This window comes from Misgurnus anguillicaudatus, chromosome 23 (genome assembly GCF_027580225.2).
Source record: "Misgurnus anguillicaudatus chromosome 23, ASM2758022v2, whole genome shotgun sequence".
NCBI classification, from domain to species: Eukaryota; Metazoa; Chordata; class Actinopteri; order Cypriniformes; family Cobitidae; genus Misgurnus; species Misgurnus anguillicaudatus.
Genome location: NC_073359.2, coordinates 13,684,482 through 13,710,786, shown reverse-complemented (window position 1 = coordinate 13,710,786; position 26,305 = coordinate 13,684,482). Strand labels below are relative to the sequence as shown.

Genomic DNA, 26,305 nt, shown 5'->3' with positions numbered 1-26,305 from the left:
GATGTGTGATCACAGCAATATGCTGACCCTTCAATGTCCAGGCAGAAAGAGGAGAAGAAAGAGGAATAAATGGAATACCCCAGGACTTGGCCAAACCAGCATCCAAGAGACAGGCCTCCGCACTGGAATCCAACAATGCCTGCGAATGGAAAGAATGGTTATAATTCACAATTACAGGTAAAGTGGTACTCCTTACGGGAGATTTAAATGATGATGCGCCCACCGAGACTCCCAAACTCATCGGCGGGCGGAAGCTTTTACCGGACATGTGGCCGCCATGTGCCCCGGCTTTCCACAATAAAGGCATAGTCCATTTGACAGACGACAATTTCTCTCACCAGCAGTGATGCGAAACTTGCCCAGTTGCATGGGTTCCTCGGTGGGCATAACTGAAGCTAACTCCTATGGTTCAGATGACAAATGACGAAAAGACCGGCAAAGATCTCTTTGAGGATGACGTGTCTCGACCCTCAAGGCCAGGTCGATGGCCGCCTCCAGTGACGTGGGTGGCTCCCGAAGTGCGATCTCGTCTTGAATGGCAGGTGTGAGACCCTCGAGAAATTGAGCTCTTAGTGCAGCATCGTTCCAGTTGCAGCTAATGGCAAGCGTCTTAAACTTGATAGCAAAATCAGTAACAGAGGCATTACGCTGCCGTAATCTCACCAGTTCAGCCGCAGCCATGTCTCCCTTGAGTGACCGGTCAAATAAGCTCAACATCTCCTCCTCAAGAGCTTCAAACGAAAACATAAATGGAGCCTTAGCCCCCCATGCAGCCATTCCCCAGTCTCTCGCTCTCCCGGTGAGTAACGTCAGGACATATGCCACCTTGGAAGTAGATGATGTAAAGCGACGAGGCTGGAGCGCAAAGACGAGAGAGCACTGTTGCAGAAAAGCCTGGCAGGTGTTGGGATCGGCGTCATAGGTAGGAGGTGTCGCCATGTGTGGCTCCCGCTCAGTTGAGGCGGCTCCTCCAGAGGTAGAAGAGGGAAGTTCACCGAGTGGGGTAACTCGGTCCAACCGCTTGCTTAGTTCAGTTAGTTGCTCAGACAGAAGATTGAAATCTCTGGCCGCTGCATTCAGCAACGATGAATGCTGTTTGATGACCGCCCCCTGCTGGTGAAGGGCGCTCTGCAAATCCAAACTCTCAGAACTCGCCAACTCCATAGGTGGTGCGCTCATTCTGTCACAAAGAAGGTCTCGGAGTCAATAGCAAGTTCACAATGTTTATTTAGAAAAAGGAGAGATGTGCAGAGCAAAAGTCAATGTTCAATGAGACCACACACGGCGATCACCCTCGACTCACTCAGGATGAAATCACTACTGCCGGTATGAAGCACACACGACAGTAGGAGAGAGTGAGCCGGCACTACAGGAAAATAGTCAAGTTCTGATCTTGAAGAGAGAGCCACCCACGCTCACAGCCGATGTCAACCAGCTCAATCACCACACGCAGCAGATGGTATGAATCACACACAACTGAAGGTGGGTGAAAGGCGGAGATGGAATATGTTAAATCCAACGAGCAAAGACTGGAGATAATCCACTGTGGATGCAGATGTAGCTGACGCAACCCGGAAGTAGCTGGTGTACCGCCTGAAGTTCATATAATCCACAATGTTCGATCACAATGTCCTGTCAACGAGAGTCAGGACGGCGTGCAATATAAAGGGAAATGTAAACAAGACACCACCGGTGAACAATTACTGAAATGAGTGGGCGGGACTAGTGAACACATGAGGAACCGTCACCACAGGTAAATGAACAAACACATACCCCACACACAACCATCGATCACCCAGAAGTCATGACATGCACCTACAGTAAAAAAAGAACCAAAGCGTTTCGATATTTTTCCTATTTAAAACTTTACACTTTTGTAGTTACATTGTGTACTAAGATTGACGGAAAATTAAAAGTTGCGATTTTCTAGGCAGATATGGCAAGGAACTATACTGTCATTATGGCTTAATAATCAAGGACTTTGCTGTCGTAACATGGCTCCAGGAGACGCAATGATATTACGCAGCAGCCGAAAATAGTCCCCTTAGTATCTATCAATAGCAGTGGACTATTTTGGGGCACTATGTAATATCATTGTGCCTCCTGCCGCCATGTTATGGCAGCAAAGTCTGTGATTATTATGCCAGAAAAAGACAACATACTGATTCAGCAATATGTGTTATAAATTGAGTCCCTGGTCAGCAGTTAGTAAAACAATTACTATAGTTAGGTCGTAATTGATTTGTATAATCAAAATACATTATTTTATTAAACTATACAATAAGTTGTATCCAGTTATAGTTAAAGCTCACGTAACACACGCTGTTTCTGCATTTTTGATGTTAATCTGGAGTACATATAGAGTAGTATTACATCCTTTTTATCTCCGAAAAGTCTTTCGTTTAATCAGATTTATAAATGAAAGATTAGCTTTACCGAATCTTTCCGATAATGTATGAAAAAATGTTTCATTTATATAATATGCACGCAACTATTTCCAACATAAGACAGAAGTCTGTCTTACAGCGTCATGACCCGGTTGGGAAGATCCAGCGCATCAAACACACACGCAAAACTCCGCTGCTACCCCGGATAATAAACTATATCCATTGTTTTCATAAGGCTGAATTTCTTCTCCTTACATCCAAAAACACACTTCATCTTTCATGCCATTGTTGAGTTTTGAAATGAAACAAAGCTGAGTGGCATGATAAGATGTTAGCAAGCTCTAGGGTCTCCCGCTGATTGACGGGTGGGCGGGGTTTTCCGGGGGAAGTGCCCATATAAAGAAGTAATACTTATAGAAAACCCCTGAAACGTCATTTGGACCTGTAATTGAAAAAAACTTTCCGAAACTTGTACGAACCCTGGCGAAGTGCATTCGGAACAGAAATACTCTGTAACATGTCCAACTGCTTTTTTGACACTTTGCCTACGTTTAGCATGGGAAAACAACTCTATAACTGTGTTAATAAGTCAGAATGCTTGAAATACCATTGAACCCCCCCTTAAACATATTGTAATGAGATGAGTAATATTATCAGTTAAATAAACCATAGCATACAGAACTTACCTGGAAGGTTGAATAGGCTAAATTATCCGAACAAGCCAACTAGCGTGAAGTTCGCATACTCGTCATTCCACATTACTGAATCTATTTAACTACATAAATACAGGAGCAGCATATTGCGGACTCTCGCGGCTGTAGACAGTAATGTTGTCTCTTGCCACATAAATGTCAAAATTTATTCATACTGACTTACAAGGTGCACCTGACTATAAGACGCAGCACCAGCCAAGATATGAAAAAATGCAGCTTATAGACCGAAAAATACGGTAAGTTTTTTTCGATGTGGGGACCATTATTACCTATCTCGCTCTATCTCTCATCTTTACAATTTGTAATGTCATGATCCTGCGTGAATGCCCCTTCTTGAGGTTCTGAGTGAGACGTGGAGCTGCGTACCGATATAGATTAACTGAGCACATAGTGACAAAAACGATCGACGCATCGTTTAAATGAGCGGTAAAACCCGGTCACGCAATCCGTTTTTGTGGTGGGTGCCCCGCACGCACGAGCGTGAAGCCTATGAATGAAAACACATCATTATCAGGTAATTATTTGCTTCTCGTCAGTTCGCACGCACCAGCGCAGTGCGTATGTGCCAGGGCTTAGCCCCAGACATCCCTGGCCCAATTTAAACCCATGTAACCAAGTCCTGATCGGGAGGTAGCGCCCGATTCCGATCGGGTCTAAAAAAAAAACACGTGATCGGATCAGGGCATCCCTAACTGAAATGGAACATCTCGGTTACTTGCGTAACCCTCGTTCCCTAAAAAAGAGGACAGAGACATCACGTCCCATCACCACGGTTGCTCTACTACTGCTGATAGGCTGGGTCACCAAGCTCGGCTCCTCAGCAAAAACCTGAATATGCGCTGCACCTGCTGCCTATTTATACTTGCGCTGTGGGTCAGATTCAAGTACTGCATGCCAATGTGCATTGGCTTGTTTTTGACCTGAAGAACACACGCAACTCATTTTCATTAATTGTTTGAATCTCTATGTTGTGTCCTTGTTTCACTGCTATATATCCATCATTAAATGCATTTTTTGTCAACAGCTATGGGCCTAAGTAGTTATAAAGTTTGAGGATAAATGCCACAAAATGGAAGTTTTTTTAGATTTGGCATTAAATCTTCTCTATCTTCACATTCACATACCTTTGAATGAACATCTAATTAATTTAAAATCCACATATACCATTTAATAATCCTTGTATGGTATAGTTTTATTGTTGTTAACATGTATGAAATATCATCTATGAAGGAGGAGACTAAGGGGCCAGTCACACCAAAAGCGATTTAACAAAAGAGCAGTGCGACGCGGCTTTTCATATTGCTAAGCAACCACCGAGTCAGCTGTCTTGTCAATCAAATATTGAAGCGTGAGCGCTCTTTTGCTGTTAACTGTCATATTAGCAGAAACTTTAAAAAGAGGGCGCTTGCTCTGACCTTGTTTGAGGATGAGAGGTGCACAAACACACATGAGAGAGTAAGCGAGTGGAGTCCGGTTCTTCAAAGCAAGCAGCTGTAAACTTCCCTCACCACAACGTAAGGCCCGCCTCTCCCCTCATTCGATTGGACAATGCAAAGACGCGAATGACGTCGGGCGCTTCTCCGCTCTCAGCGCTCCTTCAAAAACGCATGCGCGGCAGGCGGCAAAAAACCGCAAGGCGTACGCACCCTGCCCATAGAATATCATTCAAAAAAGGCGCCTGCAACTGCCATAAGCGCATTTGGTGTGACTGGCCCCTAATGCTGTTAAGGACAGTGATGGACTGCTGCAGGGTGCATACAACGGCAGTTGAGTATATGTTTATAAAATATATTAGGGGACATCAGCTAGTTTAACGTCTGTCATAAAACCACATTAAAGCCTGTTAACATTACAAACAGGATTTATTATCTTATCTAAGTAATTGTCCTTAAAATAGAAATAATGTACCATGATCTCTGCATTTAGCTTAATGCTGTTACGGAAAATGACTAAGCTGCATTGAGAAGAACGTGGAAAAAGTTGTGCAAGTAGTCCACTGCGATGCTGACATCACATTATTTGAAATTTTATTTTGTCATAATATATTTCACAGTATATATGTTTTTCAGCTTTATGTTTATGTTGTTTTTGAAATTTACAAATTTGCAGCAATTTGACATTTACTAATTAGCTTTTAACTAAATGCGTTTTTTGCTAGTTTCAACCCAGCGCAATTATCATTTTCACGTTTAGCGTCACGTTGTTTAAATAGCAAATGTATCTGTGCCCAATTTTGCGCCCATGGGCATTCTGGCTGGAAGCTATTTTTTTTTACTTTTAAATGCTACCCCACAGATTTATTACCTGTGGATATGATGAGATGATAAATATTTTAAGTAATGCTTTAAAAAAACTCTGGTGCTGTCCAGGTGCTTAAACATCTCTCCGCACGTTTGTACATTATTTATCTTCTGTTTGTTACAAATAAAGTATTTTTTAGAGTACAAACCTTTTCTTACATACTTATTTTTTGATGATGTTGTATATCCATACATTTATAGCAATTAAATGCCTGCTATTTTTACTTCCATGACTAAAAGAAAATGGCTTTTATACAAGTCAATACAAGTGAAAAACAACACAATTATTTAACATTAATCTTAAATTGGTGGTCTTCTTCCTCCGCTTAGTTTTTCATTTTACAAAGTCCATCCTCAAAATAGGTATTACACATAGCGCCAGCGCAACTGGCTTTTAAAGGGAATGAGACATAAAACTCTTATTGGTTTATTGCACAGTACGCTCAAAACACACAACCCTTTTCGACCCTGCGCTCGGCGCAAAAAACATTTTTCCCATATAATATTATATTTATATTATATATTTATATTATATTAAAAACTACAAGTCAATACAAGTGAAAAACAACACAATTATTTAACATTAATCTTAAATTGGTGGTCTTCTTCCTCCGCTTAGTTTTTCAGTTTACAAAGTCCATCCTCAAAATAGGGATTACACATAGTGCCAGCGCAACTGGCTTTTAAAGGGAATGAGACATAAAACTCTTATTGGTTTATTGCACGTTACGCCCAAAACACACAACCCTTTTCAACCCTGCGCTCAGCACAAAAAACATTTTCCCCATATAATATTATATTTATATTATATTATATTATATTATATTATATTATATATTATATAAAAAATATAATATGTATTGCATACAGTATGTATACAGTACATTAAATATAAGCATATCGAATAAGCATATTATATATTTATATTATATTAAAAATTACAAGTCAATACAAGTGAAAAACAACACAATTATTTAACATTAATCTTAAATTGGTGTCTTCTTCCTCCGCTTAGTCCATCCTCAAAATAGGGATTACACATAGCGCCAGCGCAACTGGCTTTTAAAGGGAATGAGACATAAGACTCTTATTGGTTTATTGCACGTTACGCCCAAAACACACAACCCTTTTCGACCCTGCGCTCGGCGCAAAAAAAACATTTTTCACATATAATATTATATTTATATTATATTATATTATATATTTATATTATATTAAAAATATAATATGTATTGTATACAGTATGTATACAGTACATTAAATATAAGCATATCGAATAAGCATGAATGTAAGCATAAATCTACAGACAAGGTAAATTCCTGTATATAAGAGACGGACCTGTAGATATGGAGAATATAAAATATAAAAGGTGCTAATAAGGTGAAGATCATGGAGTCTTAACCGTTGCGTCTCTTTCTCATCTTTCTGATCAAAGATGTTTGTACTATGAGCAAACAGTGCATCAAACTACATTGCTCCAATTCATGAATATCAGCTGACGTCACTCACATCTCAAACTTGTCTTCCGCCATTTTGAGTATCTGAAGTGGTCGCAAAAGAACGTCTCGGTTACGGATGTAACCCTCGTTCCCTGAAGGAGGGAACGGAGACGTCACGTCGTGACCGACGAATTGGGAACTCGCTTAGAGAGACCAATCTGCTTCGAATACTACTAAAACGCCAATGAACTTGGCATTGAGATATTTGCATAATGCTGGCGCCGCCCCGCCAGGTGCGTATATAAGGAACACGTGCAAATAGGGAAATCAGCTTCTGTTCGCCGAGAAAGCCGGAAAGGTGACCGGCCGTAACAGCAGGTGGCAGCACCTGTGGCGACGGGACGTGACGTCTCCGTTCCCTCCTTCAGGGAACGAGGGTTACATCCGTAGCCGAGACGTTCCCTTTCAGTCGGTCACTACGACGTCACGTCGTGACCGACGAATTGGGAATCCCTACCAAAACGCCACTAGGGGCTGACCTCTTCCAGTGTCTGCAAAAAGCCCTCCAAATCCCCTTAAGGGATGGAGAAATAGGATAAGGCAGAAAGGCCGGGCACTAGATGTTCCTTTAGCCCCACAGCAGTGCCAGCAACTGGGAAGCGCCCTACCAGAGCAGGATAGGAATGCTGCGGAAGCCACCGCCCCTCTTAAGGGCTAATGGTGGGCGAAAGTCAACCGTAGTTGAGGTAAAATGACAGCCGTGGCTGTGTCAGCAAAGCAGTGCTCTGCTAAGGGAAACGTGGGCTAGTAGGATTAACCCCACGGAATAATACTCACAAAGGAACCCGATGGGACACAATGTGGGGCCCTGGCCAAACACGTAGGTTCGTAAGAATACAGCTAGTGAAAGGCTGACAGCCAATGCTCCGCAACAAAGGCTGCCAAGGCAGTGGAGGAAGAGCAATTCAAACCATTATGCATTTTTGCTCTGATGGCCTTCCATACTGAAACTCAATTTGGAGCCTCAGTCGGAGGCTGCAAGCCGACTTGCGAGTCTGCTCTCCGTGCCCTCCCTGGAGAGGAAAGGACAGGCTCGATACGAACACTGTAAAACCTAATGAACGTATTAGGTGTCGCCCAACCAGCAGCTCTACAGATGTCTGTTAGCGAGGAACCACGAGCGAGAGCCCAAGATGAGGCAACACTCCGTGTGGAGTGCGCTCTCAAATTAAAGGGGCAAGGAATACCCTGAAGATTATAAGCCAGGGCGATAGTATCAACTATCCAATGAGACATCCTCTGCTTAGTGACAGCTTTCCCTTTCTGCTGGCCACCATAACAAACAAAGAGCTGGTCTGAGGTCCTGAGGCTTTGCGTGCGGTCCACGTAGAATCGCAGTGCGCGTACGGGGCACAACAAAGCCTCGGTTGGGTTTGCCTGCTCCAAAGGCAATGCTTGCAAGCTCACCACCTGATCTCTGAAGGGAGTGGTGGGAACTTTGGGCATGTAGCCTGGTCTGGGTCTCAATGTCACGCTCGAGACAGCAGGACCAAACTGAAGGCACGAATCGTCAACAGAGAATGCATGTAAATCCCCTACTCTTTTCACTGAGGCCAATGCTAGCAGGGTCAGAGCTTTCATTGATAAAAGCTTCAGACTCGCAGACTGCAAAGGCTTGAATGGCGGTCCTTGGAGTGCTTTCAGCACCATGGACAAGTCCCAGGGAGGAATAGAAGGAGGGCGCGAGGGGTTTAGCCTACGAGCGCCTCTCAGGAATCTAATAACCAAATCATGCTGGCCAACTGATCTGCCGTTAATAAGTGAGTGATGAGCAGATATAGCGGCAATATCAACTTTAATAGTGGAGGGTGACAGCCTACCATCTAACCTATGTTAAAGATATAAAGCACAATGTTAAAAGCCATTCTCTGGGGTCCTCGCGTTGCGAAGAGCACCGGGTGACGAAAAGGTTTCATTAAGCGCGTAAGCCCGTCTTGTGGACGGTGCTCGAACCGCGTCGATGGTGTTAGATACCGCTTGCGATAAATCACCTAAACCTTGCGCCTGCTCAACGACCATACATGGAGATCCACAGGTCGGGGCACGAGTGCCAAATGTGCCCCTTCCTTGAGAAAGAAAGTCCTTCCTCAAGGGAATCCGCCAGGGAGGGCTGTCGCGAGGAGCATTAACTATGAAAACCAATTCCTGGTCGTCCAGTACGGACGATCAATAAAAGGCTCTCCTCGTCCTGCCTGACTTTGCACAGTGTCTGCGCAATAAAGCTCACTGGAAGAAATGCGTATTTACGCGCCCCCCGCGGCCAGCTGTGTGCCAACGCATCCACGCCGAGGCTGCCCTCGGTTAGTGAATAAAATAGGCGACAGAGGGCATCGTCCGGCGACGCAAACAGATCTATCTACGCACAACCGAACTTCTTCCAAATTAGCTGGACCTTCTGGTTGTGGAGTCGCCATTCGCCGGGGGCGCAGCTCGGGAGCGCGTCACCGCTGTATTGAGCGATCCCGGGATGTAAATGGCACGAAGGGACCTCAGATGCTTCTGACTCCAAAGGAGGAGATGACGAGCGAGATGCGACAGGTGACGAGAGCGCAAAACCGCCTTAACGGTAAATAACGCAACAGTCGCAATGTTATCGGTGTCTACTAATACATCCTTCCCTCGCATCTCCATAGCGGAGTGTACAAGTCCCAGATATACAGCGCACCGCTCGTGGCAGTTGGGGTGCTATGCACACCCCAGAGACTGCAAGCCCGTCATACGTGGCTGATCAACCCGTGCTTAGGGCATCGCATGCTACAGAATGCCAGGAGACCCCTCAGAGGCATATCTTGCTATCAGAAATGCTGGGTCTACTACGGGGAAATTTAAATGACACGAAGGTGTAGTGTTTACACAATGTATGCCGGTGCGCCACGCTCTCCTCGAGACTCGATCGTAAAGCCAACGCTGAAGCGGTCTCATATGACACAGCTCGAGCAGTGTCACAGCCGCAGCATGCTGTCATATGTCCAGGAGCTTCTGAAATTGTTTCAGAAGGGCCGCCTACTTCCCTCGAATTAAACCGAGGCAAGTCAGAACTGACTAGTTACGCGCTCTTGTAAAACACGCCAATTAGTCGATCGAGTCTAATTCCATACTGAGAAAAAGGATCCTCTGCACGGGGCAAAGTTGCTCTTTCCCAGTCGACCTGATGACTTAAACGAGCGAGATGCCGAAGCATTAACTCTCTGTGTTCGCGCACGTCTGCCAAGAACGGGCTATTATAAGTCGACGTAAATAAAAGCAGAATGCGAACAACGCTCTCTCTCTGATATTTTAATGCCGTGACTAGCACTTTCATGGAGACACGGAGAGAGAGCCACAGCTCGAATGGTGTACTTAATATTAATATGCCCACCCCACGACGCAGAGCGAAAAAACGGTCTAAGGCGAGGGGAGATGGACACATACAGTACACGTCTACAGGTTTAAGGCTGCAAACCGATCTGAATATTGAAATACGAGCCTCAGCGTTATCATCCAAAAGAAAGACCACCTTTGTAGAGCCGGTGCGTAAATCAAATCGATCGTAACCCACCGCGTATTTTGGGTACTATGAGATAAAGGCTGGAAAAACCCTATCATCATCATCATCTCGGTAAGAGGGACCGGCTCGATACATCCTTCGCCAGCAGGACATCGACTTATGCACGCAGTACATGTGCATCGGACACTTTTACTATAGTGAAAACGAAAGCCCGAGAATTTTGGGGTTGTGCCGGTAATTGTATTTCGTAACCGAGGCGGATCGTGCGTAAAACCCAATGAACGGGCTGGGAACTGAAGCCAAGCACCCAGGCACCGTACGAGGAGAATTAACGACACTACCGAAGTACCCGCGGTGGGGCAGCGAAGCGAGACAGGTGAGACTGCCGGTGCGTCTGCTGTGACAGCATAAGCATCTACAGTATGTGTGTGTGACACTGACCTGAGCCCGCTGAAGGTGACGGTCGTCTGGTCTCCTCTGCAGAGAGCGCAGACTCCGATGAGGGTGCTGGTGGTCCGGTCTCCTCAGTGGAGGGCTCGGACTCCTCAGAACACCAGCTGGCGATAGAGGAGAGGTAGGGTGAGCTGGTGTGTGCCCGCTCACGGCTCTCTCAATCCTCTGGAGACCTGGAGAGGGAAGAGGAATGCACTCTATGTGTGGTTAAGTGGGTACCGGCTAAACAGCCGGTGGAACATATGCAAACCAAGAATTTTCCACCCGACCCTCTATCGGGGGAAGGAGCGAATTACCGTCTCCTGAAGAGTGATCCTCTGCCAATCCGGGTCGCCCGTTTACTGGCCACTTAAACTCCCGATTTCACGGGAAGCGGCTAAGCGGGCGGGCGAGCTGCTGACGACCGGTTCCCACGCGCTGCCGAGATGGGGTCCGAGGAGGGGAACGGAGGTGGTCGCCGCAGGACGCCGACGGCGAGAGGCCGACTGAGGAGCCGGCGTGGTGGTTTTTACCAAGGGCAGCTCTCCTTCGCCGGGGCATGACCTAAGAGATCGCCTCAGTCTGCGCAGCGGAGCTGTACGACTCCACGGCCTCGCCGAAGAGGCCGGTCTGTGAGACAGGAGCATTCAAGAAGTTGTTCTCGCCTGCGTCCGTCAGCCAGACACAGCCAAAGGTGGCGATCTTGAACCACTGTGGTGGACATCGCACGACTGAAGGTCGCGGCCTCCCTCGTAAATCCTTGGTGAAGCTGTAGCAACGTTATTGCGTGCAGGGCTGAAGCCGCCTCTCCGCATGACTGACGGACAGCGCCCGTAACCGGACGACTGTCTACAAACATGGGAGGGAAGGGTTGGGTGGTCCCTCCAGGAACGCAGCTGCATTGCAACCCCCCGCTCCACTGAAGGGGTCCCCGCCCTTAGCGGCTCCATTGGTGAGGAAGGTGAGGGGTGAAAGCTGAAGCTGAACGGCCGGATGGCTGCAAATTACGTCAGCTCTTCGTGCCGTCGGGAAAGAAAGGCACAGGAGAAGAGGACCGAGAGGCCCGAGCAGCTCTGAAATACCAATCACGTGGGCGGTACGGTTCGGGCGGAGAGGGAAACGTTCCATCTCCGGAACGACTCCAATTCGGAGGAAAAACTGGACACCCCTCTGATGCTGCAGAAGTGAACGGGACCAGAAGGAAGTCCAAATGGATTCGGCAGAAATCGTAGAACACGACTCTGCAGTCTCCACCGGAGCCTAAACCGGCTGAGGATGAAAGGCCGGTAGGTGGAGGACGCATCCTCCGTCCTACTCAGCGTAGTGATGCGAAGAGCGTCCTGCGAGCGCTTGACAGCCGCACCACGGCGGCGTCAGCACTGCAAAGGCGTGGACAGCATTCCCATAGAAACGTCAGTCGTCTCCGCAATCCAAGAGGGTTATGCTCTAACAGAGAGAACAAAAACTCTCCACTAACGCAGCCTCAGAGTGCTTGATGCCCAAGCATGAAGACAGCGCTCGTGACCGTAACTGGAACCCTTATACCTCTCGCATCCAAGATCACACGGACGAAAAGCAATCCTGAAAAGGACGCTGATCTCCGAATATACGAGAGAGTGGCTGTCTTTAAAAAGACACAGAGCTCTCACGTATTACTCTTTAGGGAAATCACTCTTTAGGTGCTCAGCTGATGATGCGCACAGGGAAAGGCAACGCACACACTAAACTCAAAACAAAAAAATATGCAGAGCAGTGGAATACTGCGAGCGTCCACTGTGTTAGTACTGCTTGTCAATCAACTTCAGCAACCGTTCCCAGAAGAGCAGAAAGTAGCTTCTCAGTGGCAGATAATGCCGGCTTTCGAAGCGATAAAAAGCTGATTTCCCTATTTGCACGTGCTCCTTATATACGCACCTGGCGGGGCGGCGCCAGCATTATGCAAATATCTTAATGCCAAGTTCATTGGCGTTTTAGTAGTATTCGAAGCAGATTGGTCTCTCTAAGCGAGTTCCCAATTCGTCGGTCACGACGTGACGTCGTAGTGACCGACTGAAAGGGAACTAGAAGCTATGCTATCAATATGTCGTGAGCATCAAAATTGCTATTTTTACAACACTAAGAAGGCTCGACACAACATGATACTTTGCTCGAAGTATCACCTGTGTCTCTACACGTGAACTCGAGCATTGAGAACATTATTTGTGTAAACATAGTTTACTAAAAAAAAGTTTTGAACAACTGACTTTGGTTGTTCTGGTGTCCGCGCGTCGCCATCTTGCCAGTCAAGATGTATTAATCTCCGAATGCGACATAAGGAGGGAAGAGAGTAAAGATGGATAGCTCCTAAAGCATAGTTTCATATAAATGCATGGATAATTCGTTGTTTTGTCGCAAGTGAAAAACAATATTGAACTTCTAGTTGAAAAAAGAGCCTCATATGAGATTCATTCATTCGCATTCGGCAATCGATTCTTTGGGCCCTATCTTGCACCCAGCACAATTGACTTTGTCAGTGACATCATGTATCATTCGTATTTTGCACATCGGCAAACTAGGGAATGAACTTGCGCTCCCTGGGCGGTTCAGTGCAAAAAAGGAGGCGTGTTCCGGTGCAAACCATCCCTGATGCTATTTTGCAGTTTCAAAAAACAATTGCGCCACTGACCAAAAAAAACTAGTCTAAAGTCAGTGGCGCGTTGCGCGTGGTTCATTATGCTATTTTAAGGGCGCATGTTTGACCATAATGTATAGCGTGCAACCCGCACACACTTTGCTTATCTAATCTACACAGATGCAACAGTTATTTTTGCAAATCATAAATTGTTACAATAAAAAATATTAACACATGAGATAAGGGAAATCATAGTGGGGAGCATTGTGGTGATAGTTTTTATTTATTGTGTGGCTGCGTTTAAAAAATTCTCATGCAAATAACGATTAAAATATTTTCACAAGTTTGTTGTGTGGCTGTATTACGTTTATTTTATGTAAAGTATAATTAAAATGTTTTCATAAGAAACCTTAATGTATATGAACTTGATTTGTAAGTGTACTTTGGGGTTGGACCTTGCTTGCGTTTCTTGGGTCCGATTTCAAATCCCCAAACCCTTTCAGTGGTGAGGATGGACGCAGCGATGTCCTCTGCTGGCGTCAGGTCATGTGTAGAGGCAGATCCACCTCCCGTTACACGTCGTGCCCAATTTATGCTGGCAAGCTTGGGATTCCCCCGTCTCCTGATATCATTGTAGCGGATGCCAGCTGATGAGACAATGGCTATTTCCTCTCACGTCTGTTTAACCTACGCTGATTTGGGCGGGTTTCTCCTATCCCCATACAAAACAACTTCTCTGTCTTTGACTGCTCTTACAAGAACGTGGGTCTCCTCGTCTGTGAACCGCTCCTGGTGTGCGCCTGGTAAATCCGTCATAATAATAGCAACCCGCCATGGAACTTGCGCCCTTGCGTTTAAAGGGAATGTTGGATAGCGTTCTGATTGGTTTATTTGACGTTACGCCCAAACCACACCTATGAATAATGAACCTACTTCAGACCAACCCCTTATTGATTTGCGCCTGGCGCAAGACTTATTTCTCCCGCCGGGAAAATAGCAACAGCGCCCAAGATCCGCCCACAAAGTCACTTGCGCTTTGCGCTTCGCACTTGCGTTTCAGATCGTTAAAATAGGGCCTTTTATGTCTGGCAAAGATGGCAAGCAGACACCATAACAGACAAAGTCAGTTGTTCAAAACCTTTCTTTTTAGTAAACAATGTTCTCAATGCTCGCGTTCATGTGTAGAGATCCAGGTGATACTTCGAGCAAAGTAGGGCTGCACGATAAATCGTATGCGATACCACACGCATCATGTCAGTAATGCCGTTCCTTGATTAGTATTAAATCGCCAACAGCTGTTTTCAGATGGCGCGACATTACCTGCACAGAGCCGTAGTTCCCTGACAAGCTGGGCCATATCGCATACATATCGCAGGCGATACGTCCCCGATAATTAATGCAGAATTTACCCAATTGTCAGTGAACTACGGCTCTGTGTAGTTAAAGCTGCTCCATCTGAAAACAGCTGATAGCGATTTACTACTAATCAAGGAACCGGCATTACTGATGAGATGCGCGTGACAAACACATGCGATTTATCGTGCAGCCCTAGAGCAAAGTTTCATGTTGTGTTGTGCCTTTTTAGTGTTAGTGGTAGTTCGGTAGCAGCGGACTATGGCAGGAAGAACGCATCAGGGATCGAGTAGGCATCACACCAAGATATTTTTTTAAGTAGCGTTTCTTTTCATGACAGTCGAGGTGCGAAATGTTGTCATTCGTAGCCATTTCCGTATCCGTAAGAATCATAGACAGTAAAGGATAAGAAATCCGTAAATCATAGCAAGCTAGCCAATGCTTGTCAGTAGCCTACTGTAGGGCTGCACGATAAATCGCATGCGATACCACGCGCATCACGTCAGTAATGCCGGTTCCTTGATTACTATTAAATCGCCATCAGCTGTTTTCAGATGGCGCGACATTAACTGCACAGAGACGTAGTTCCCTGACAAGCTGGGCCATATCGCATACATATCGCAGGCGATACGTCTGCGAGAATTGGTGCGAGGTTGCCCCGATTGTCGGTGGGCTGCGGCTCTGTGTAGTTAAAGCTGCTCCATCTGAAAGCAGCTGATGGCGATTTAATACTAATTAAGGAACCGGCATTACTGACATGATGCGCGTGACAAACACATGCGATTTATCGTGCAGTCCTAGCCTACTGGTACTCGGTAGGTACTCAAGATGGCGGCAGGCAACTGGAATGACGTAAAAGGTAACATGACTGATATTCATGAATAGCACACACGTCAATGATATAAACGTAAGTTGTGTCTTAGTAGTAAAGTTTTTTGAACTTTAACAAGCTAACAGTGGTAAGTGTGAGAAGTACAAATGATTAAAAATAATTATAAAACATTAGTTCCATTACTTGCGTCTGATTGGTCATTAAACAAAATAGTTTTTACCTAAAATGATAACAAGACAATATCCAGTATTAAAAGCAGCACACTACTGACTTAACCACATATTTCATTAACCACATTAATGACACCTTCAGCTTAACCACACTTAGCATTACATTAGTTGCTTGTAAGAACAGTAAAACACTGTACATTTTCTAGAAATACACATTTGTAGTGACAACACTACAACATGACAAAAAATTCCAGCTATCTGTTTAATGCTGTCACAGTAATATGATTGTTCATTCAGGGGCACCACAGTGGCTCAGTGGGTAGCGGTGTTGCCTCACAGCAAGAATGTCCCTGTTTCGAGTCTCAGCTAGGTCAGGATGCCTTTGTGTGTAGAGTTTGCACGCTTTCCCTGTGTCAGTGTGGGTTAAACCAGGGTACTCTGGTTTACTCCCACAGGCCATAAACATGCTGGTTTGTAACATCTAAATGATCAACTTGTAGATCAACTTGAGTATAGATCAACCGGTTCTTGCCATGAAAAGCCATTCCAGATGCTGGAATAGCGTTAAGAATAAATATGATTGTTTATTTAAAATTTAAAACCCATTTAAGTTTCTGTGCCATTAAAGGACAAGTTCGGTATATTTCACTTAAAGCCCTGTTTTCATATTGTTTATGATGAAATAGAATGGTTTTGACTGAAATTTCGACATATGATGCTGGCCCGAGAATTTTCAGGTGTTTCTAGTATCACCTCCCACCTTTATAATGGCTTTATAGGTGCACATGAACAAACCTTCCTAAAATGCATTAAACTTTAATTTACAAAGACGTGAAACTCACCAAGTGGTCAGGGGTGTTCACTGATATGCTCATACAAAAATCGCTGCAAAAGACGCATTCCAACAGGTTTTATCGTAGTTTTTGTACAACTCCATTGACTTGTATTAGACGTGCTGTGAGGTACAGTATTACTCCGCGCCGGGAACTTTGTTTGTATTCTTGCAATTGGCGAAGGCAGATTATCGCCACCAACTGGGCTGGAGTGTCTATTATTCAAGCTCTCAACGGAAGAATATACAGGTGAGAGGCGTTTGGAAAAATAGGTCCACAAGTTTACAACGAATGGTAAAACGCCTGATGGAAAGCATCTTTTGCAGCGATTTTTGTGTGAGCATATCAGTGAACACCCCTGACCACTCGGTGAGTTTCACATATTTGTAAACGAAAGTTTAATGCATTTTAGGAAAGATTGTTTCAGTGCACCTATACAGCCATTATAGAGGTGGGAGGTGAAACAACAAACACCCAAAAATTCTTGGGGCAGCCGCATATGTCGAAATTTCAGTCAAAACCGTTCTATTTCATCATAAACAATCTGAAAACAGGGCTTTAAGTGTAAAATACCGAACTTGTCTTTTAACTCTGTGCCTCTGTTTAAATTATAAATATATAGTAAAATATATTTTGACATGGCAACTTTTTTAAAATGGTAGTGTAACCATAATTTAACTACAATATTAGTTGCTTCCTTCGTCAAGAGCTTCACCTACTGACAATTTGGAGATCTCTGTAATTGCTAAAATACAAACATATACAGTAGCAAGTGAGGAAAAGAGAGAGTTGGTTCTCAGTCAGAGAGAAGTGTCCACATTGACACTTCCTGTGCAAGAAAGCTGAATGGATGACTGATTCAATGGGCCACCTGACAGACGCTCGCTTACAGACGTCCAACAGTGGCAGAGCAGATGCGGCAAATTTAATTTCTGTAATTACAGACTTTTGCCTTTGCCACCATTTGCATGAGCTTTTGATAAGCTGAATAAGTAAAGGTCAAATGTTGTTGGCAGGAATTCAGAACTGTATAGGGCATAAACGTGTCGTTTTGAGGCACAGCTGTTGTGATGTCAGCTATACGTGTCACAAACGTGGGATTGCTTAAAATACATAAAACAAAATATGCATAAGATACATTTGAATATATCGCAGTGCACACAACTAAATTTGTCTGTTTCACTTCTCATTGGTCAGTGGATGCTTACGTCAGAGTGTGATGCAGCAGTTATTAAACCTTGTAACCTGACCTTGTAAACCCTGTCATTCTTCTTATTTGGTATGCTTGTTGCATGCCCATTAAAATCAATAAAATCTCTGACATAGTGCAACCTGTAGTGTGTATGCATCTTTAGAGGCTTTTCACATGCATTTTGTTTTGTGTCTTTTAGTTTGTACATTTCTGGCTATGTCAAACATGCAGTAGACAAACTAGTGCAAGATCATTCAAAGTGAACAAAAGTATCATTACCCTGGAGAACAAGCACTGTATGTACCGGATAGTAAATAGAAAATCATTGTACTCTTACTGTTTACATACAGTATCTAATTATTTACATATTTACCACATAGGCCATATCACAAAAATGTTTTGTTTAAAATAGGTTTAAGACTAATATCTCAAGTATGACTTCTTTTAGAATAAACCTTATCAGATTACCTTAAAAATGTGTAGTTTTAACTAAACTAAATTTTAACTAGATTTGTATTCGAAGCCAGTAGTAAAATGGTGTTATATGCACCCTTATCACATTTATTTATTTCATGCATGAAGCTGTTACATTGCTTGGATGGCAAACATCCTACAGTTATGATGATGAACTTTATTTAGTTGCACAAAAGCAGTTTATTCTTAGTATTATTATCATTATAAAAATTCTAATAAAAATTAGTTTTTACTGCTCATTGGGTTTTAGGTCTAAGGATCTCTACTGACCAAGTAACAGCTCAGGATCATTATTTGACCATATTTTCTGACAGTGTACTGACACTCATTTTTAAAAGAGAATCACTTATGAAAACATAAGAAAAAAATACAAACAGTTTTATTTTCAAATAAAGAGCTAATTTAATAAGTTCTTTGATTTATTCTCAAAATAATTTAGTTTTTCAAATATATATTTTTTCAAGTCTGGCACCCTTTAAAAAAGCTTTAAAAACATAATATTGATAGAGGGATTACTAAAACACACTGCACTGCTGGAGAGAAATCAGCCAATTTAATTCGAGCATTTCTTTTCGCAGACATGCCAGTCTTATTCCTGTAGCTAAAACTCAGAATAAGATTAAAGCGTGTGAGAGTTCTCCATTACCTGAGAACAGCCATTATCTGTTTAAAGACTCTATAACACCCTCAGATGCAGACAGCAGGTGGTGGCATGGGATTTTCCTTATATCTCAGGCTGCCTTAATAAAAATCATACTTGACTTCTAACTTTAACGGTACTGGCCTACTGTGGAAAACACCTAGGTTAGGAATAATTTGTTTTGTGTTGTGTTATGCTTACCATTTTAGTTTATCTGGAAATGTTTTATTAACATAATTTTACATAAAGTGTTTGTTTTTTAACTTTTTATTTGTAATTATTTAAAATTTATATTTTCCCAGTATGTTTTTGAGTCCAAGTTTCTAGTCTACATTTATAACTGTGATTTACTTTTAACTGTAATTTAGCTTAATTATGACTGTCACAAATAGCACAAAACTAAAGAATACAATTATAAAAATATATCAAGCTGCTATGCAGACATATACAACATAACATAACATTTCCTTTGCAAAGTTATTGTCATATTATTACATAATAATGATAGTCATAATTTAGTAGCCAGAACTAGTTTTCATCCTAATCAAGTTTCATCTTTAAAACATCAACTATATATTACCCAGAGCAATAAATGCACATGCACTTTAAAATACAGTAAATAAGACTTTCAGCAAAGTGCTCACATTCTATGGTTAACTTCAACAAGTACACCTTCATTAAATCACCCAGTTCTTAAAATACTTCCAAAAGCTCTCTCCACAGCACTCAGCCGACCTTAACTACCCGGCAAATGGCAAATAAACATCTCATGTCCCCGAAGTCACATTGTCAAGCCTAATTATCAAACTGCGTATCGCAAACAAGCCCAGAAGTTTCCATCTCAACTCTATTCATACACCTCCCATAAGGAATACCCTTTGATATTAAAGCAAATAATTATCCAAACAAACAAAAATCCCCAAATACCTTCAGATGCCCAAAGGAAGTCTGCGGCCGGAGAGATGGCGTGATACATTTCTTCCTCACATTCTCAGCAGCTTCCCCTCTCTGCGGCAGAAAGCAAATGCTTTGAGACTCTGTGGCATATTTAATTAGAAGCAAGCTGTTTGCACTATCAGTGTGAGGATCTACCTCGCCAATCTCTCCTGAGTCAATCTTCCCCATCTCTGATTTTCTTTTATATTTATGCTGGAATATTTAATTGTAGACAAAAGGTTACTCGAGCTGCATTCACTGCACACAGGCAGAATAATCTGCTTTAAAAGGCTTGACATTTCAGGCTTTTCAAAAAGGCTGAAAAAATTATATCCCTGCTTTTGTTAATCAATGAAGTAGAACTCTCCTGAACAAAAGAATTAAATTGCTCGGTTGGTTTAATAAAACCAACAGAAATAGCTGCTTCCTCTGGGCTTTTTGTGTGGAGACGTAGCAAACGCGCCCGCCACTGTAATTCCATATGATTTGGGGGCAAAACTCTCTTTTTTTTTGGACACTGTTGGCTTTTCAAATCCTATTGAACCTCTAGTTGGCGTGCCAGTAGCTTGCAGGGGATGCATTTGTCATTAAACCTGACTTTTACTGACTGCAGCCCCGTCCATAACAATTTACAATTTCTATACTGCCCTTGCCTGTGAACAAACTGTGTAATTATGCAAATGATGGGGGCAATAATTAGGACCTTCAACTGTTCATTGTGTTCCTGGAGTGAAATCTATCCCAATGGGAAGAAGCCAGTATTCTGCCATATGTTTCCTCTGACTGTACGTTTAGCCTGGTCAAAAACTTGCACCAAAGTTATGCATTTCAAAGACCATTATAAGATATCTATGTATTTAAATGATAGCTGAATGTAAAGTAGAGGTGCACCGATTAATGCCGATATACATCTATTTCATTTACTACGGCTTTTGATCAGTAAGTCAGAAATTACTGTTAGAGTCGTTTATTACATGCATTTGAAAAAGCACACTCGTCAAACATAATCATTGTACCTATATTCTTTATTACCATGAAAATACCTGAAAAGGTTTAAAGAACAGCTGTATAAATAGACCTTTTGCGAGTAGACGTCACAGTTACGCCACTGCAGGCTGCGCGCGCAATGTGGTGGCAGAAAAACAGTGGAAATGAATTACACAAAAGTGAAATGAGCAAGATAACTCACTAGAAAATGTCTTGTTGTGCTGTTGAGTGTCAGAATAGGAAAGCCAAAAAAAGATGACCTTCATTTTTATAGAATACCATTGTCGAAGACACCATTTGAAGATAAACGTAGGTGTTTATGATTGCAATAAGCCCTTAAACGGACAGACTGGAGTAATGAAATCATCTGGAAATCTATTAATAATTAGAATAGAAAGTAATTAGAAAAGATGTACGGTGTTCTGTCGAAGTCTGATCCATCTATGTTTCTTATAGCGTTTTCATCACGTTACGTTTATAATTTATTTAGAAAGATTTTAGATTTGAATGAGTTATACTGAAAAAGCAATAGTATCACCATTTATTAAATATTTAATACTTTTTTCATTTTCTATTGTTTCTATTATTCTTGTCTTATTCCTCTTTGTTCTTAAATTATTATGTTTACATACTAAATAAGTATATAAGTAGCACACACACTTGATGTAAAGTGTTATTAATATATAATCAAGCCTATGCATAATATTTGAAGGTAAACATAAACATTTTATAATAGTTTTAGAGCAAACACGTAGGCTATAAATATAAGGAAGAAATAATAAAAAACAGGAAAATTATGAAATATTTAATAAATGGTATTATATAAAATACATGATGTGATGATTTCTTAGTTTTTATATGTATTTTAGCGATTCATACTGTAAAATAATTGTTTTACCAATAAAGAACAATACATATACATTACATACAGGCACATATATCAGTAGCCAAGCCATTTAAACTTTTAATTTATCTAAAAAAATAAACGTAACATTACACTAAAGAGAAACAGACTTCGGCAGAACACCGGATATATAAAAATCATTCATTCAATCATTCATCAAATTCATTTAATGCTAAAACACTTCACACCGCTACTGCAGAGCTGACACTTTCCGCCACCAATTGGCCTCTGCCCACAAAAAACGTCATCTCTGTTTGCACACATCGGCTGTTTCTCAATTCCAAGAACGCAAAGAATGGACTTGCGTTCTTGTGGAGATCAGTCTTGCCAGGTGACCTCGGAAGAACGAAGGATGTTTCTCAATATGCGTTCTTCAGTGATCTTGCGTCCTCGTGTTCTTGCTCTACCTCATCATTAACCGTCGAAGTTCAATTCCAATTCTCAAGAACGCAAGTACAGAGGACGCATGAAAATATCTAGATGTGTTCTTGATATCGAGGATGCATTGAGTACAGATTTGCGCGCTGAAATGGTTTACGCCTCAGAAGTCATTGCGGCAAAACAATGGTGAAGGTCAGGTGACCAACAGGAAGATCGCACACATCTCAATCCTCACAAGTGCGTTCTGTGTTCTCGCGACCTTCTGAGTTCGTTGGCAAGAACGATCTCCACGAGAACGCAAGACCGTTCTTTGCGTTCTTGGAGTTGAGAAACAGCCGAACTCAGAAGGTCGCGAGAACACAGAACGCACTTGTGAGAATTGAGAAGTGTGCGATCTTCCGTTTGGTCACCTGACCTCCGCCATTGTTTTGCTGCAATGACTTCTGGGGCGTAACGCGATATCACGTGCAAGTCTGGACTCGATGCATCCTCGATATCAAGAACACATCCGGGTATTTTCATACGTCCTCTGTACTTGCGTTCTTCAAAATTGGAATTAAACTTTGACGGTTAATGATGACATAGAGCGAGAACACGAGGACACAAGATTGCTGAAGAACGCATATTGAGAAACAGCCATCCTTAAGCCATTTCCTGGAGCTGCATGTCATAGGTCATAGCTGCGTGTGTATGGTTCTTCGTCTGCAGCGCATATTGAGTTTATGCAAGAGAGCGCCCTCTGCCTTTTGGATGTATCGGTATTTAGTGATGGTTGCTTTTGAAGCACTGCTTCTGAGGCTTTGAAATTTAACGGTTCAAAGTTTGTTTCAAACTGGCCAAGTCACGTGATTTTAGCAAACGAGGCTTCATTACGTCATAACTGTTTCGAAACGTTTAGAAAATCAGATGATTCACCACTAGGGGGAGTTGATTACAAATGTCCAGTGTCTAATATGGTTAGGAGAACTTGGGTCAGTTTTATTATGCAACTTCATAAAACATTCATACTTCTAACTAATAACACTACCATTTTGTTTACTTTTTGTTTATAGACAGATTTAACGACAAAATGTGAATAATTAAAAGGGGAGTTAATTTTAATGATTTGTTTGCCCTAAATCTTCTTCTTTCTTTATTTCTTAACGCCATGTCAGCATCTACGGCTATATTCATAGTGAGAACCAGTTAATCCATACACAAGTTTTATTCAGAGAAGTTGATCCATACACAGGTTGGGGGAGGGACAATTTGGTAAAACTAAAAACACATAATACACTTTTAACTATGTCTTAATTAAAAAACATATTTTAATAAAAATGTAGCTATTAAGTGTATTATGTGTTTTTAGTTTTACCAAATTGTCCCTCCCCCAACCTGTGTATGGATCAACTTGTCTGAATAAAACTTGTGTATGGATTAACTGGTTCTCGCTATGAATATAGCCGTAGATGCTGACATGGCGTTAAGAAATAAATTATTAGTTATAAGAAAACAAAAATTGCCCAGATCTGCATTCATTTACACAGCGATGGTAAAAATAAACCAAATATCAAACCAATAGAAATGGTATGGTACCTAATAAATCTCTATAATAGTGCGTACAGTGAGTATAAAATGTGTGTCACTTACCCGAATTGATCAGAGTTGTTCAGGGTTGTATTGTGTTCACTTTTACCTAAGAAATTGTTACAGAAAAATATGTTAAATATTAAGTCTAAAGAAATTTTAATAAATGATCTTTAAACGTTGAACTTTAAGTAAGAATGAACACATTCAGCCCATTGTGGAAAGCACAGTGTATTATATTCTCATGCAAACTGATGTTGTTTACAACTTATCAATTAGAAAACAAATTCAGTTCCGCATTAGACATAATTACACTTGTTATCATCTTATGGTACTTTATAAATTATTCATATTATAAATATAAATATTTATATTACTGTAGTAGCCTATACATGGGTCAAAGACGAGACGTCACCATTTTGGTGTCCGCATCAAATATAATTTACAAAAGTGATTTTACATACAAAAAAAACATATAAAATGCAAGTAAAATGTCTACTTTCATGTTTCAAATAACTTTTGTGAAAATACAATGACCAAATATGAGTTTAATAATGCTCCAAAGTGTAAAATCGTCATTCAGCGTAATGGTCCGGACTATGATTTTACTAATACATTTTTAAATAAACGTATAAAATACCATGTTAAAAAAAAAATTTGCTTCCTTGGCATGTTCACATAAGTGTTGGCTGTTTTATATTAATAGGACTATGTGTTATTTTTTTCGTTAAATGTTGAAACAACTAGGGGACTTTTGTCCCGAATATGCAGTTTGTCAGAGGTCATTCAGTGTAACGGGATCAGGAAACCATTTTGAAATTAAATACACAAACAATACTCATCAAGCAGTCTGTGACATCATCAAAAGACCCCCTGAAGATTATGTGGTGATTCAGCAAGGTAAGTTTATTGCCCTTAATTATTTGATAATTGCACCTTTTCATAGTGTGGTATCTTGAGTTACAAAAATGACTGTCATTCAGTGAAATGCAAAAAAACACTTTTATTGTTAGATTTTTTGAAAAAAAAGTAGATGTTGTGAATAATGATGATAAACCTTTCTGGTCAAGTTCACTGTTTGATATAGGTATCTAGTTGTTAACTACTAATATTAGCTTAAGTAAAAGTTTCGTCATTCAGGGTAATGTTTTGTCATTCGGTGTAATGCAAATTGTATGTTACACCACAGTGTCATCCATTACACTGAATGAGAGTGTCACTGTTTAGATAACATTTTTAGCATTTTATTTCTATTTCAGATAAATGAGGGATGTTTAGCACAAAAAAAAATCAAACTTTATCAATATTAATGTTTTAATGCATTTTTGTCGTTTTGGTACTGATTTCTTTTAGATGCCCACAAACAAAAAGTTTCTAGGCACTGGCAGAAAGTTAATGCAGACCCAGTAGCTAGGGCAATGCATTTAGCAAGGAGACAAGAAAGGTATTGAGGAGTGCAATGTAAAAATAATAGGGCTGGGTTTAAAAAGATAGATTTCTCGATTTTAATCAATTCTAATTTTGAAGAAACAATAGTGATTTGTAAATCCCAATAATCAATCTTTCAGTCTATGCTGTTTTCAGATGATGTTAATCAATATCAAATTGATTTGAAATTGAATCAAATCGTGAAATTTGTGTCCAAGCCTAGCCCTACAGAATAATAGTTTACTGCTGTTTTTAGATAGAGACTCCACCCTACCTATACCACAAGTTAAAGGGATAGTTCACCCAAAATGAAAACTCGGTCACCATTCACTCACTCTCATGCTGGTAAAAACCCGCATGAATTTTTTTGTTCTGATAAACACAAAGGAAGATATTTTGAGCAATGTTTGCAACCAAACCGTTCGTGGACCCCATTTACTTCCATATTATTATTTTTAGTATCATAGTATGGGGTCCACAAAAGGTTTGGCTACAAACATCTCTCAAAACATCTTCCTTCCATTTATGCGGGTTTGAAACAACACGAGAGTGAGTAAACGATGACAGAACCCTCATTTTTGGGTGAACTATCCCTTTAAGAGAGGCCACTGAGGGGATTCTCCGCCCATAATACAAATCCTGATAACATGTCATTTATGTTGCCAAACAGAAAGTATTTTTAATTAATAACACGTTTTATATAGATCTATGTCAATAATTTTATGTCAATAATTACATGGAATCTGTATTTCAGCAACCAGAGAAGAAAGCAAGCTGCCTTGGCTGCAAATCCTGATCACCCGTCAATCAGGAATTTATCAGATGCTGCAGCTGAGAAGAGGCAAAAGCAATGGCGGGAAAATCAAAGTAAACACAGGGCAGAAGCTAAACGTATAAGGGCAGTTCTGGATCTTATTATACAGTATTACCACCTGTTCAGTTAATTTTTACGAATATGATATGTATTGTGGAATAAAATGATTATTAATTTCAGCAACTACTTCTGTGATTTGTTTAGGAATAAAATGATACAGAATAATATTCAAAACATTGCAATAATGGAAACAATGACACTTTTGTCAAAATGTCATTCAGTGTAACAAACCATGGTCATTCGGTGTAACAGATATATTTATGTAGAAATGAAACAATATACTTATTCTGAGCTGTACTTATTAAA

The 26,305-nt window shown here is 41.5% G+C and overlaps 1 long non-coding RNA gene across 1 annotated transcript; it reads left to right on the top strand.

Moving 5' to 3' along the window:
• Positions 1-24,087: 24,087 nt before the first annotated feature.
• Positions 24,088-26,118, top strand: LOC141359579 (uncharacterized). Its single transcript, XR_012366092.1, has 2 exons — positions 24,088-24,597; positions 25,880-26,118. It is a non-coding gene; the product is annotated as an uncharacterized lncRNA (long non-coding RNA).
• Positions 26,119-26,305: the final 187 nt, after the last annotated feature.